The sequence below is a fragment of the Ziziphus jujuba genome, chromosome 1, assembly GCF_031755915.1.
Source record: "Ziziphus jujuba cultivar Dongzao chromosome 1, ASM3175591v1".
Classification (NCBI taxonomy): Eukaryota; Viridiplantae; Streptophyta; class Magnoliopsida; order Rosales; family Rhamnaceae; genus Ziziphus; species Ziziphus jujuba.
The window spans coordinates 29,554,286-29,568,650 of NC_083379.1; positions in this window are offsets into that span (position 1 = coordinate 29,554,286).

Below are 14,365 nucleotides of genomic sequence, written 5' to 3' on the forward strand. Positions count from 1 at the left end.
AAGTGTTAATTGTAATTTTCAAAATTGATGAATCAAATTGTAATTAATAAAAAATTCAAGGGATTTAAATGTAATATTCCATTATTCATATTTTTACATATAACTATTTATGAAATATGACAATTTATGGTTAAGTTCATAGTTTATGTATTTTGATCAATCATGCTTATTAAATATTAAACTACAGGTTTGGGGTATGCGTCATGTTGAGCTGTGTTCGTGTTGTGGTGTATCATGTTCGTGTTAAATTTTTTTGATCCGAACACGACCCATTAAATTTTCGTACTGAGATATATAAACCCAAACCTATTTATTAAATTTTTGTATAACCCGTTAATCCGTTAAGCATAAATGTCAAATTTTGATTAGGTACCAAAATGATAAAATAAACCCTTCTTTCTTTCTTTTTTTTAAAAAAAAAAATCAAATGAAAATGTTTGTTGGTAAGCTAAACATCTCCAAAAAAATTTTAAAAAAAAAAGGAAAAGAAAAGAAATAAAAAGAAAAGCATTAGCATTCACCTACTAAAATTTTAAATGCATTAATAATTATCAATTATAAATATTATAAACCAAACCCATATGTAATATTCATCGTAGCTAAGGAACATGTATTATCTGTTTAAAATATTCAAAAATTACAAATCAAATCAACATTCAAAATCCAACATAACTATTAGAAAATATTAAATCTAGAACATAACATTATTGTTGAATTTTTTATAAAGTTGTATCTTTACACCACTTCCATGCAATATGGTATGAAGCTCATAATTCCCTTAAGAAAAAAAAAATATATTAAAGAATATAAAAAATTATCTATAAAGGAATAACCAAATAATTATATGCATATATATATATATATGTGTGTGTGTGTGTGTGTGTGTGTGTATATATTTCTGCCTTTCAATCATCAATGCAAACTCTATTTTAGCTTTGTTCGGAGTTAAATTCCTCAATATTCAAATTGAACACATCTTCTGTTAGCTCTTCAAAGCCAATCATGAGTACACAACAAAGCTTGCACATTTTTAGGCATTAATAAATTGCAATATTGATCCAACACTCTACCACCAATACTAAATGCAGATTCGGAGGCAATTGTTGAAATTTGTATGGCTAATACATCACAGGCCAAATGAGAAAGTATTGGATAGCGAAATTGCTGCACTTTCCACCAACTAAGAACATCTAAATCTTACTTTCTGTCTAGCCTTTCTTCATCAAAATATTTGTCAAGTTCGATTTTTTTACTCGAAGAAGCACCATCCTTGTAAGAAATATCAAAATTCTGCATGATACAATATACTATAATTAATATTTTTAATGAATCTATAAAAATTCAAAAATTTTAATTTTTATTTAATAAATAAAATCAAATCAAAATTTATCTCAAAAATAAGATCTCTGCTGTCCATCTGCTTAGAAGTCTCATTTACTGTGGTACTTATATTGAGAACATGAGATAAACTATCCATATACACCTTAAATAGAGAAATTAATATGCAACGAACATGCTGAACCTCATAACAATTCTTACCATAAAGCTTTGTATAAGCTCAATTAACAAAATGAATTTTGTACCGGGGATCTAAGATAATAGCAATTGTAGGAATGAGGCTATACTTTGATCAATATTTCTTAAACTTCAAGTTCGTACAAGTTCCCATCTTTTTCAAAAAGCTATCACTTCCTTTCATGGCTAATTTGATGTTGTGTTGTATTATAAACACTTTGGGAAAAAATAGATTTGATGTGAGATATTTTGTTCCGGAAAATAAACAAGTAGCTTCATAAAATGCCTCCAAAACTTAGAAATCTTTTCTATTTTATCCCACTCTTCTGGAGATGGACAACAATTGAAATTCGAATTAGACAATCATAAATTGATTAATGCATGACGATAGAAAATATCACTCTCAAGCATGATATGGGTGGAGTTTCATCTAGTTGGCACATATTGTCTCAAGCCTTTCTTAGTACTTACTATCCCTACTTGTGCAACACAGTCATAAAATTTATGCTTCCTACTAGAAGAACCTCTAATATATTTTATGCATTCTCTAATTTTTGAAACTTAGTCATCAATCTCCTTAAGTCCATCTTGGATTATCAAATTTAAAATATGAGCACAACAACGAAAATGAAAGAATTGACCACTCATAAGAAGTACACCTCTAAAGTTCAACTGATTTTTCAAAATCTCAACAAAGCAATCATTAACAGAAGCATTGTCCAATATGATAGAAAATATTTTCTTTTCAATTTCCTAATCAGTTAACAATGAACTAATTTTATCAAATAGTGAAATACTATTGTGTGGTGGGGGCATATAACAAAAATTTAAAATCCTTTTTTGTAATTTCCATACTTGATCAATAAAGTGGGTTGTAAAAGTAAGATAACCATCAATTGATACAGAAGTCCATAAATCTGATGTCAAACTTATCCTACCTTGAACTGAATCTAACAAATCATGAAGCTTTTTTTTTTTTTTTTTTTCAATTTTAAACATTCTTAAAATGCATGCCTTAATTGTGTTCCTAAATGGCAACTTGAGATCAGTAGAAATATATGAAAAAATACCTCTTATGCTTTCATATTCAACAAAGTTAAAAGGCAAATCATGCTTGATAGTTGCCTCTATGAGCAAATTGCAAAAGGTTTCATAATCAAAATTTGAAGATTTCATCAAAACATGTCGTTTAGAATTAGATAAAAGCATTTGTTTAACATCACCATCTCTTTTTTTAGGACAAATTTGAATATGATGCAACATATTTCCCATTCTATGAGAACTATCACATAAATATATTATCCCACATTGCTTACACTTAGCAAGTTTCTTTTTATCCTCATGAAGTGGTAATAAGTCAAATAAATTCCAAGCAGGTGATCTTAATTTTTGTTTTGCACCCTTACTTGCATGTTGGCCTTTAGTCTTCTTTTTTGTATCAGTTTCCTAAATACTCTTTGTATTATCTATGGTCAAACCTACTTTAGTGGAAGCCTTGATTGAGTCTTCATTAACATTGATTGGATTCATCTACATACATTTCAAAAATCAAATATATTATTAATTTAATATAAATTAATGTTAGCACATGATGTTATTTTAAAAAATATCTTATTATTATAATTTGACATATAAAAGTATGATCAAAAATTTGAAAATCGGTGAAAAAATATATTCAACCATGGTCATTCATCATTTAAGTTATATACAACTCCTATGATATATGTTTATATATTTAACTCATATACAATTTATAATTTACAACAATAAATACTATAGACTTATGAAAATATAAATTTCAATTATATTCATATGGCTTCTTTTCAAGTAAACCTGACAACAATAAAGAAAAGAAAAATAATGATACAGAAAAATCATAATATATGCAAAATTGTACAAAGGTCCACTCGCTTTGTCTATTATGGGTGTTATTTAATCTAGGTTGAAACATGGCCATATACAATATTGAAACAACAATCTTGACAAAAATAAATAAATAAATAGACACTGGACTTATACAAGCTGGATGCGACAGTGTAGGATGTACTTTAATAATCATGATGATTTTCTAACCTAAGTTATTTGCTTGAGTTGAGCGGTAAGTCAAGGGACTGCAAGTCTATAGGACTTCCAAAAAAATAATAATAATAATTCTACCAAAAACAAGAAAAGAAAAGAAAGAATGAATAAAAAAGTAGACACTGAACTCTAAATGGCTGAAGCAAGGTTTCAATTTGAAGTGAAATAATTAACTAAAAAATAAATCAATTAATAATATAACAAAATTTTTTTGAATATCATGGAAACATTTATTTGTAATTTTCTAATAATTTTTCTACTAAATTCTAATGTAACATAGTAAATTTAAATATTAAATCAAGATTAAGAAACTGAAAAATAAGAATAAAATCTTACTTTTTATGTTTAATCAACTATTTCTTCGTATCTACAAACTTCCAACTTTCAATGATGCTAAAATAGTTTTCTAACTCCGATGAATCTTGTTGAGTAATTTGAATTCTTTGATTATAAAATTGAGAATGAGAGAATAGTAACGTATTTAAGGCAAAGGCTAAAGTTATGGTAAAATTATTATATCATATATAATTACAAAAATATTCCATATAAATGGGTTTGATGGGCTTAATGGGTTAATGGGTTGCACCTATTAGTATCCATTTTTTTAACATGTTTTATTGGATGACACTAAAAATTAAATAATTTCGTCCATTTTCCTTTGGTTTCACAAGACCAAGACAAATTTTCAACTCTTCTTTCATTGTAATGTTAAAATTTTAACATCATTTCATACAGAGAAAGTTTGATGGTGTCTGGGAACAAAGACGATTGGTCCAGTTTAGCTTTGGAGGCAGCAAGCAATAACAATGGTGTTTTGTTTTATTTTTTTTACTAATTTTATTATCTTAGAAATTTTATTATCGTACAAAAATTTTAATATTTTAGCAACTTTAGGAAAACGGTGGAGAATTTTTTGGAAAACAATTTAGAGAAATTTGTAAACAAATAACAATATTTTTCCTTTTAGCTTTGTTTACTTTTTTTTTTTTGTTTTTACTAAAAATAAATCAATAAACTTCATATAAATTAGAATATTAACCGGATGTCGATGACCTTCGTAGGTATTTTCAAACTTAATGACCTGAAAACATTCCACTGATATCTATATGATTTTAGAGGAGTTTCCAGACCAATGCCTTTTATAGGACATCTAAAACCAATATATCAGTAAAATAGGAAAAAAAATTAAATAATACTAACAGAAAAAAGAAAGAAAAAAAAAACGAAATTTTACCAAATTTCATAATCTTTAAAAAATACTATATCATATATTTTTATAGGATCATTTTAAATTTAGGAGATGTGAAATAAAATTTTAAAAGAGAAAGAGAAGAAGACTCTCAAAACCTTTTTTTTTTTTTTTTTATCTCAATTCTATGAACTTTTTTCCCCTCCTTTTCTTCGTTTTTCTCCCCTCCTTTTCTTCGTTTTTCTCTCTGAAGTTTTTTCTTCTCCTTTTTCCCTCCCTGAACATTTTTTCTTTTTTGTTTTTTTTTTTTTTCCTCTTTTCACTTGCTTCATATATTTATATGGAAAAAAGATAAATCAGTTTAGTTTAATATCTTACCACTCATGAAGAGCGGAATGGGTAACTAACCACTTCCATTTTAAACTCTAATGCCCCTTCCTCTTTTCCTCTTTTCCCTTTTATTTTTTTTAATTTTTTTTTATTTGAAAAAGATTTGTCATACCTTTTTCCTTATCAATTTTTTTATGGATAAAATATAGAGATTTGGGGGATGTTTTTGGTAACCACGTCCACAACATTTCTCACTTCATGAGACCACTTCTTTTATTTTAATTTTATTTTTCGTTCTACAACAATTTTTTAAGTCAAAATGATACATTATTAAAAACGAGACTAAATATGAGGAACATTCGGCAAAAGTGAAACATTCCAATTTTTTATATTGGAATCTACATTATCAAAATTATACATTATTTTATCAAAAACAGAATTAACAAGTGAAAATTAAATAAATTAGTAAAAATATAATTATGTGGGAAGAAGTAAATCAATTATTATTGTAAATTAACAATTTAATATATATATATATATATATATATTTTAATTTATTACATAGAAATGGACAATGACCAATGGATAACGTTACATCCAAAAACAATAAGATTTTTTTTTTTTTTGATAAGTATAAAAACAATAAGAATTTGTTATGTATAAGTAAAAGCAATGCTAATAACTTAAAATCCTTTACAATATAATCATGTTATGAACAGTATGATATTAAAGTCATTTTGAATATATATTTGTAAATTATATAATATTTTGAAATGGGATATAATTAGCAGTTTAAATAACAATATCTGTTTGGATGATTATTTTGCTATAATTAATATTGAATTAATTAAAAATAAAACATTGAAAAAAATATGTGCTCTGTCTTCCATTCTAATAATCTTATTTATTTTAATTTTTTTTTGGGGTTAAATTCTGACTGAAAAAGTATTTCAAGAGATACATAAATAATTAATATTATATATATATATATATATATATTTTTTTTTTTTGAAGAGATTAATATTATATATTTGAGAGTGACATTTTTAACAGGAAAGCAAGAAAGTTGAGGAAGAAATAAAATATGAGGGAATTTCTTTATTAATCTTGGAAAATATTTATTGAGGTCGAAAAAGAATTATCCATTCGTAGAATAACACAAAATGAAGCGTGTAGGTCGGTCCTTTCCTGCTAGACTAGGTTTGGTTAATGGCGTGGACTTTATTAACCATTTAAATGGTGCATATGAATCACATGTCAATCTAAATTTTGCTCGCATTTTTTTTGTTGTTTGCAAGGGATTTCATGCGAATCATTCATAGTTTGAATTGACTACAAGCTTTCTCTTTCCATCTGTTTTTGTTTTTCTCACTTCCAACAAATCTAATTCGGTATTTAAACCAAAAAAAAATCTAATTGGGTAAACTGGGAAGTATTAATTCCAATTAGGCCCAATTGTCAAAATTTTGAAGAAAAATTATAGAAATTAATTTCTCAGGAATTCATCTCTTAGGAATTTATTTTGTTAGTGTTTGATTAGAAAGGAAAATTTTAGGACATGAAAGTAATTAAATTTATTTGTGATTTAAAATTGATGATAAATTTGGCTTTTAACAAAATATGTAAAAGTAAATTTTTTAGAGACTATAAAAATGATACATTTTTCGATAATGATACCTTTATGATGGAAATTATTTTCTACCACATTTTTTCAAATTTTGAGATTAGATTTTCAAAAAAAAAAAAAAAAAAAAAAAGAAGTACTAACCAAAATGTCAAAAAGTGCTAGTTGGTAGAAATTGTGGGTAACATTTGGTTATTAAATTTTAGATAAATAAATAGACGAAGCGATAGACCCTATGGTTTAAAAAATAAAAAAAATCTTTGAAAGTTACATGAAATTTTCATTTTTACAGCACATAGAAATGAACCTTAGCTCTTAAATGAAAACAAGTATAATTTTCATAATGTCTAAGGAAATTTATGATATTTTTCTATAATTTTCATGGAAATTTACATCAAAAGTGTATATCAATTTCTTCACAATTTGATTAAAAAAAATCCATATTTTTCATGAATAATTGCATAAAAATTTTGAAATATCTATTTAATTTAATTTATTTAATAAAAAAATTTGTAAATATTATTAATGTTAGTAAAACTTTTTACTAGATTAATCTTATTGATAATTTTTTTTAACCTTTTAATTGCCTTCAAAAAATAAAGCAAATAAAAATAAAAAATTCATATTTAATAAATAATATCCAAAGTTACACTAGATAAGTCTACCAATCTAATTCTTAAAGAATAGTTTACATACCTATTATTATGTGTTTTGGATAATAATAAATTTAATAATTGTATAATAAAGTAGATAAAAATTAGAATGCATACAAAAAATTGAAAGATATGCAATGAATATAAACTCAACCATAAAAAAATAATAGTTATGTATAGAATAAACCAATATCATATAATGATTATTATCAAAGATAATCACATTTAATATAAGATTTATATAGTTGGTATATTATGAAGAGTTTAAAATATAGTTGGATTATTAATTTTCAAAAATTTCAACATTGATGGAAATATCAAAGGTCTAAAATATAATATATTCATGAAAATATTCAAGTTATAGAATATCGATAAAAACTCATTAAAAATGACAAAAATTGATAGGAAACTTCAAGATTATCAACCTGACTAAAAAAATTGCAAAATTATTGAATGTATATTGTATTTATTTTAATCAATTAATTTATAGTAAATGCTAATGAGTATAAATATACAATTATTAATAAAAAAATGTAAAAAATATATATTTGATAAAACTATTTATTAATTAAGATATATAAAACAATTATTACAATCAAGGTTTAAAAAATAAAATTTTTGTGGAAATTTTGTCCAAATTTTCATATTTGCAAAGCGTGAATAAGATATCTTGCCCCCAAATGAAAATGAGCAAAATTTTAATCAAAATTTTTGATACTTTTACAAATTTTCCATTGAAATCTTTATCAAATATTCACTTCAATTCCTTCATAAATTATTGAAAATTTCACTTCTATTTAATTTATTATTAATGTTTAACTATTTGCCTACTCATTATTTTTTTTACCATAATAAATTTAATATTTCTATAAATATTATAAAGTATATATAAATTATAATGTAGACAAAAATACAAATTATAGGACCCGCTCTAAAATACCCTAAAAAAATCCCAAGTGGCCATGTATTAGGAAGCTTCACTAGGCAGACCTTACGTAAAGCCCAATGAAACCTCATCTAAAAGTCATGGATGTCCCTAAGTATAAACAAATCAAGTAACACTCCAAATATATTCTACATCATCAATACAACATTCAACCTATAATCCCATAGTCAACCTCCACCACCAAAAACACAATTACAATATAAACCAAATACCACATTGTCTATTATATTCACAACATATAAAAAGAAAACGTCTCAAATATCTAAAATAATATAAAGGTATACTAAATGTTACAATGGTAAAAGAATAATAAAGTTTGAGAAGACTATTGATTTGGAATGCAACTGATAAGATGATATACGAGAAAAGCTATCAGCTAATTGTTTGAATCTTAGAAAACATATTAAAATAAAAAACGTAAGATAACAATATTTTACTGAGTGACATAGTACAATTGAAAAAAATAACAATTTATTCATGCAAATTTTTCCCTCAAGACCTTGCACTCCATTCTTTTGGAAAGTTTTTTTTTTAAAATTATTTCACAAACTCTAACTTGTATCCCAAATTTGTAGTTTAATATTTATTAAACACAATTAATTAAAATATATAAATCATGGACTTAATCATAAATTGCAATATTTCATAAATAGCTATATATAATAATATAGTAACAGAATATTACATTGGGACCTCCTAAGTTTTGGATTAATTACAATTTAATCCATTAGTTTTGAAAATTATGACTAGCACCTTTAAGGGAATATGAATAATATTATTTTAAACGCTATGAATGAAATAACAGAAGGGAAGATGATAACTTTTTGAAAATAGAGGGACTAAATTGTATTTTAGTCAAGGTTTGGGGAGATAGATAAAATTAACCTAATGAGTAATAAACCATAAATAAACCATTGACTAAAATTGTAAAATCACGATATATCAAAAAACACTTATAATGTACCATATGACATACTTAACACAATGTATAGTGTCCCGAACATCACCGGACATTAAGGAGATTCAAAGAAACCAACTTCGCAAGGGAGTGACATACAATCCAATCACACTCAGAGAGAATGGCAAAAGACTCAATCATTATTCTCTCATATCATGATAACTTATTATCCTATGGTCATGAGAAAGTGACACATAACTCAATCATCATTTTGAAGAATAACACAAAACTCAATTGTCATTCTTTTATATCACAACTATATATAGGATGACTAAACTTGTATGCTGCTAATACTATAAAATAGAACACTTGTAGTATATGATATACCCTTTAAAAACAGCAGTACCATATTAATAAACAATATTTTTAAGATCATACTTTTTATTTTTGTCAAATAAATATAATATCATAAATCATAATTTAATATTTAAACCTAACTATTTATTTAAATATTTCAAATCATCATTTTATATTGCAATGTAAGTACCAATTGTGAAATATATATTACCATAAATCACTTTTAAATATTTTGAAATATTAACACTTATACATACTTAAAAATATATAATTTTGAATTAATTTTTCAAAACCAATTATTTCACAAATGCACTAAATCAGTTATTTAAATATCTGGTTAATTACATTAGGTACCCTCGAGGTTTCCTTTAATTACAACCAAGTACCTTCAATGTTTCCATAATTACATTGCATACCCTCGAAGTTTTTCTTAATTACAATAGGATACCTTTATGTTTCCATAATTACATTCCACATCCTCGAAGTGTTTCCCTTAATTACAATCATGTACCTTCATATTTCCATAATTACATCTGTCTCCCTTCTGACAAAACTCCATCCATAAAAATGTACTGTCTCTCTTGTATGGCAATTAAAATTTTATTAATTATCCTTTGTATATATTAATTAAACATGGATTTTGATTGATTTGAAAAATAAAATTTTTTTAATTTGAAAAGATTGAAGCGCAACAGATAGTAACTACAAAAATAACTAGGTCACCCTTGTGATATTATATATTTTTATAAATTATGTCTTTCTTGGTGATTTTAGTTCCTTTAATTTTTTTTCTTAATTTTCTTTTTTTCTTGATAGAACTAGTTATATATCATATTAAATATCATAAAGTGCACGAAACATTTTTAAAATTTTATAGTCATTGATAGCCTACATAACTTTTAACATATAGAAAAGAAACTTTATATATATGTGTGTATAATTAAGGATCTTAGTCCTAAAATCCCACATCCATTTATTGCAAAATACATGCCAGTCTTATCTTTTCATATTTGGCTAACTTTCTAAAATTTTTCCATGAACAACTCCAAAGGATGACCCAAATTTGGCCAATGTTTGGCCATTCATTTTCAAAAACAAGTTTTGAAAACAAATTGAAAAAAAAATTTAGAAAACATAAAAATTATGTTTTAAACATTTCAAAGGATGCCGTTAAAAATTGGGAGTTATTCTTGTATTTACTTTCCGTTAAGCTTTAACCTTTTCAAATTTAAAAACTTTTGTTTTTCAAATCAATCAAAATCCACGTTTAATTAATATATACAAGGGACAATTAATAAAATTTTAACTGCCACATAAGAGAGAGAGTACATTTTTATGGATGAAGTTTTGTCAGAAGGGAGGCAAATGTAATTATGGAAACATGAAGGTATCTAGTTGTAATTAAGGAAAAAAGCTTGAGGGTGTGCAATGTAATTATGGAAACATAAAGGTATCCGACTGTAATTAAGAGAAACCTCAAAGGTGTGCAATGCAATTATGGAAACATTGAAGATATCTGATTCTAATTAAGGGAAACCTCGAGGGTGCCCAGTGTAATTAATCCTTCAAATATCGAGATTGTCAAATATCAAAGGATTAAAAAATTTTGTCCCTTTTTTTTTCCCCTTATCAGAACTGAGCATCAAGGAAAGATAAATTTGATATTGTATTATTTTCTCTTTCACGTAGATTGGAAAAATCAATTTCTTCTTCTCTGATGAATTTGAGATTCAAGTAAAGGTTTCTTCTTCTTGTTTTTCAAAACAATACTTATTCCATATATTTTTGGACGTGAATCGAGAAATGAAAATAAAAAACAATTTTTTTAACTCAATTTCCGTCCATTGTCACATCATAAATTTCCCTTTTTTTTTTTAAAAAAAAAAACTGTCTTGACATCATCTTTTTTGCAAGAACCTCTGTGCATTTCTGTAGGCATTCTTCAAACTTAGGTAATGCACAAGGATAAAAATTAAATAATTTTGTCCTTTTTTCTTTGGTTTCATAGGACCGAGACAATTTTTCAACTCTTGTTTCATTGTAATGTTTCAATTTTAACATCTTTTCATGCAGAGAAAGTTTGTTTGGTGTTTGGTAATAAAGAAGATTGGTCCAGTTCAGCTTTGGAGGCAGCTAGCAATAACAATTGTGTTTTGCTTCATATTTTTAGAAATTTTATTATCTTACAGAAATTTTATTTTTTAATATTCTAGCAATTTTAGGAAAACAACGGAGAATTTTTAGGAAAATGATTTAGAGGAATTCGTAAACGAATAACAATATTTTTTCTTTTAGCTTTGTTTACTTTTTTTATTAAATAGAAATCAATAAAACCCATATAAGTTAGAACAGTAAGCTGGATCAATGACCTTCATAGGTAATTTCAAACTTAATGGCCTGAAAACATTCCACTGATATTTATATATTCCCAATCCAATGGCCTTTTATAAGACATCTAACATCAATATATCAGTAAAATAAAAAAGAAGATAAAGTAAATAAAACAAAAAAAAAAAAAAGAAATTTCACCAAACTTCATAATCCTTAGGAAATTCCAAATCATAGATCTTTATATGATCATTTTAGATTTAGGAGATTAGTGAAATAAAGTTTTAAAAGAAAAAGAAAAAAAGACTCTCAATACCTTTTTTTTCCTTCTTCCTGTATACTCTCTTTTTTTCTTTTTTTTTCCCCTCAATTCTTTGGATTTTTTTTTCTGAACTCTTTTCCTCTCTCTTTTTTTTTTTAACGAGAAAAATTTGCATGAAACGGTGGTACCAAGTCAGTTAGTACCAACTTAAGTCAGTATATAACACCTGTTAAAATTGAAAGCGAGCTTACCTTCCAAATGTATTATATTCATTATTTCTTTTTCTTTGAAGTTTAAAACTTTTTACAGAAGAAAAGCGTAGGCCGGACTTTTATCCATGGGTTTATGGTTTATTCCTTCTCCATCTCCATTATGAGCAAGGGCTTAAATAAAAATGTAATAATTAAAATAAAGCTAAATAAAAGCTCTCCAAAATCTACATTCTAGAAGCATAAAAACTCTCCAAAATCTTCACCTAGAAAGTATCAAAAAGAGAAAGCGAGCCTTCAAAGAGAGCTCCAAACCTCTTTTTTTTTTTTGGTATGTGTTTTAAAATCACCATAGAAATCTTAGATCCAAATCAAATGGGCATTGAAGAATGGAGATAGAGAGGTATATTATTTAGTAGATCCACTTATGTAAGATCTCATGTGTTATAGTGCTCGAATGCATTGTCTATCCATCCAACCTAAATAAAAAACACTTAGAAATTGAAAGAGTCCTGTGTATGAGTCAATTCAAAAGGAAAAAAAAAATTATGGCTTTGAAATTGAAAGAGTCCTGTGGATGGGTCAATTCAAAAGGAAAAAAAAAAAATTATGGCTTTGATAATCTAAAATTGCAGATAAAGAAATGGGCCATTCATCTACACCATGGAAGGAAGAAAAAGAGTCCTTGAGGATGAAAAAACAACCTGCAAAAGTTTTTATCCTTTCAAGAAAAAGAATAAAATAATGAGTAAGAATAGTGAGATGATGTGGCATTTTTAACAGGTGTCAAATATTGAATTGAAGTGGTACCAGATCCGTGTCATACAAGTTTTTCTCGATGTCAGCACCATTGCTCACTTCATGCTATAGAGGTGGGCACCATGCGGGTTAATTCAAGTTTATAGGCTTTTTAAAACCGAATCGACAAATTCTATTTGGATTAGATATGAAATCGAATAGAATCGACTTCCAAGTTCAACTTGAAAAATGACCGAACCGATGGTAATTGGTCGGTTTGAATTGGATTCATGGTTTGGGTCTCATGTTGAACCTTGATCCAAATTTTATATTTTGGGCCAAATTTTTGTAAAGTTTTTTGTAGGCCTTTTTAATTATCAATCTTCAATCATATTCATGTATTTATATTTCGAATTAAGCTATATTTTCAAACTATTCTTTAAATTAAATAATTTTAACATACATCCATCTAATCAAACATACCAAATAAACTAACTATTAAGCATCAAACATGTGAAATAATACAACATAAAAACGTATAACAATAATACAAGTCTATAACTACCACCTAATTATCCAAACACATTATAAACCAACAAATAAATTCTACAAGAAGTCTACAAACATTATTAGTTTAAAAATTAAAATGCAACAAACTTCAAAATGAATTTATAATTAAATAAACTAATAATCCAGAAAAATAAAAATTATTTTAAATATTGTCTTTTTCCATACTCTCCATTCTATGAGCAGCCACTAGCAACCACAATCTCATACTTACTCACAATATGTCATACATTTACAAAGCTCCTTGCCTTAACAAGCCATATTCCATCCATCCTTCAACAAACATTAAAACTGCACAATAAACACTAGACATTAAACATTAAATATAATAAACTAGCAAGCATAAACATTAAGTATATTACTAAAATATTATATAACTGAAAAGATAATTGATAATATGGATTAACAACAAACTTACTAAGCAATCATAGATCAATTAGGTGGAGGTAGACTTTGTTTTGTAATACAGAATGCTCCTAAACAAATTAAAATATGTTATTAAATTAATCAATAAGCACTAAAAAGAAGTTATATATATTACTAAAAAATTTCAAAAGCTCTAAAAAAAGATAATAAAAATAGAATTACAAATAATAAAAATAAATTCTTACCTGACTCAATAGAATCATAATATGCAACATCCTCATTTGGTACTTCAACTTCATAATCG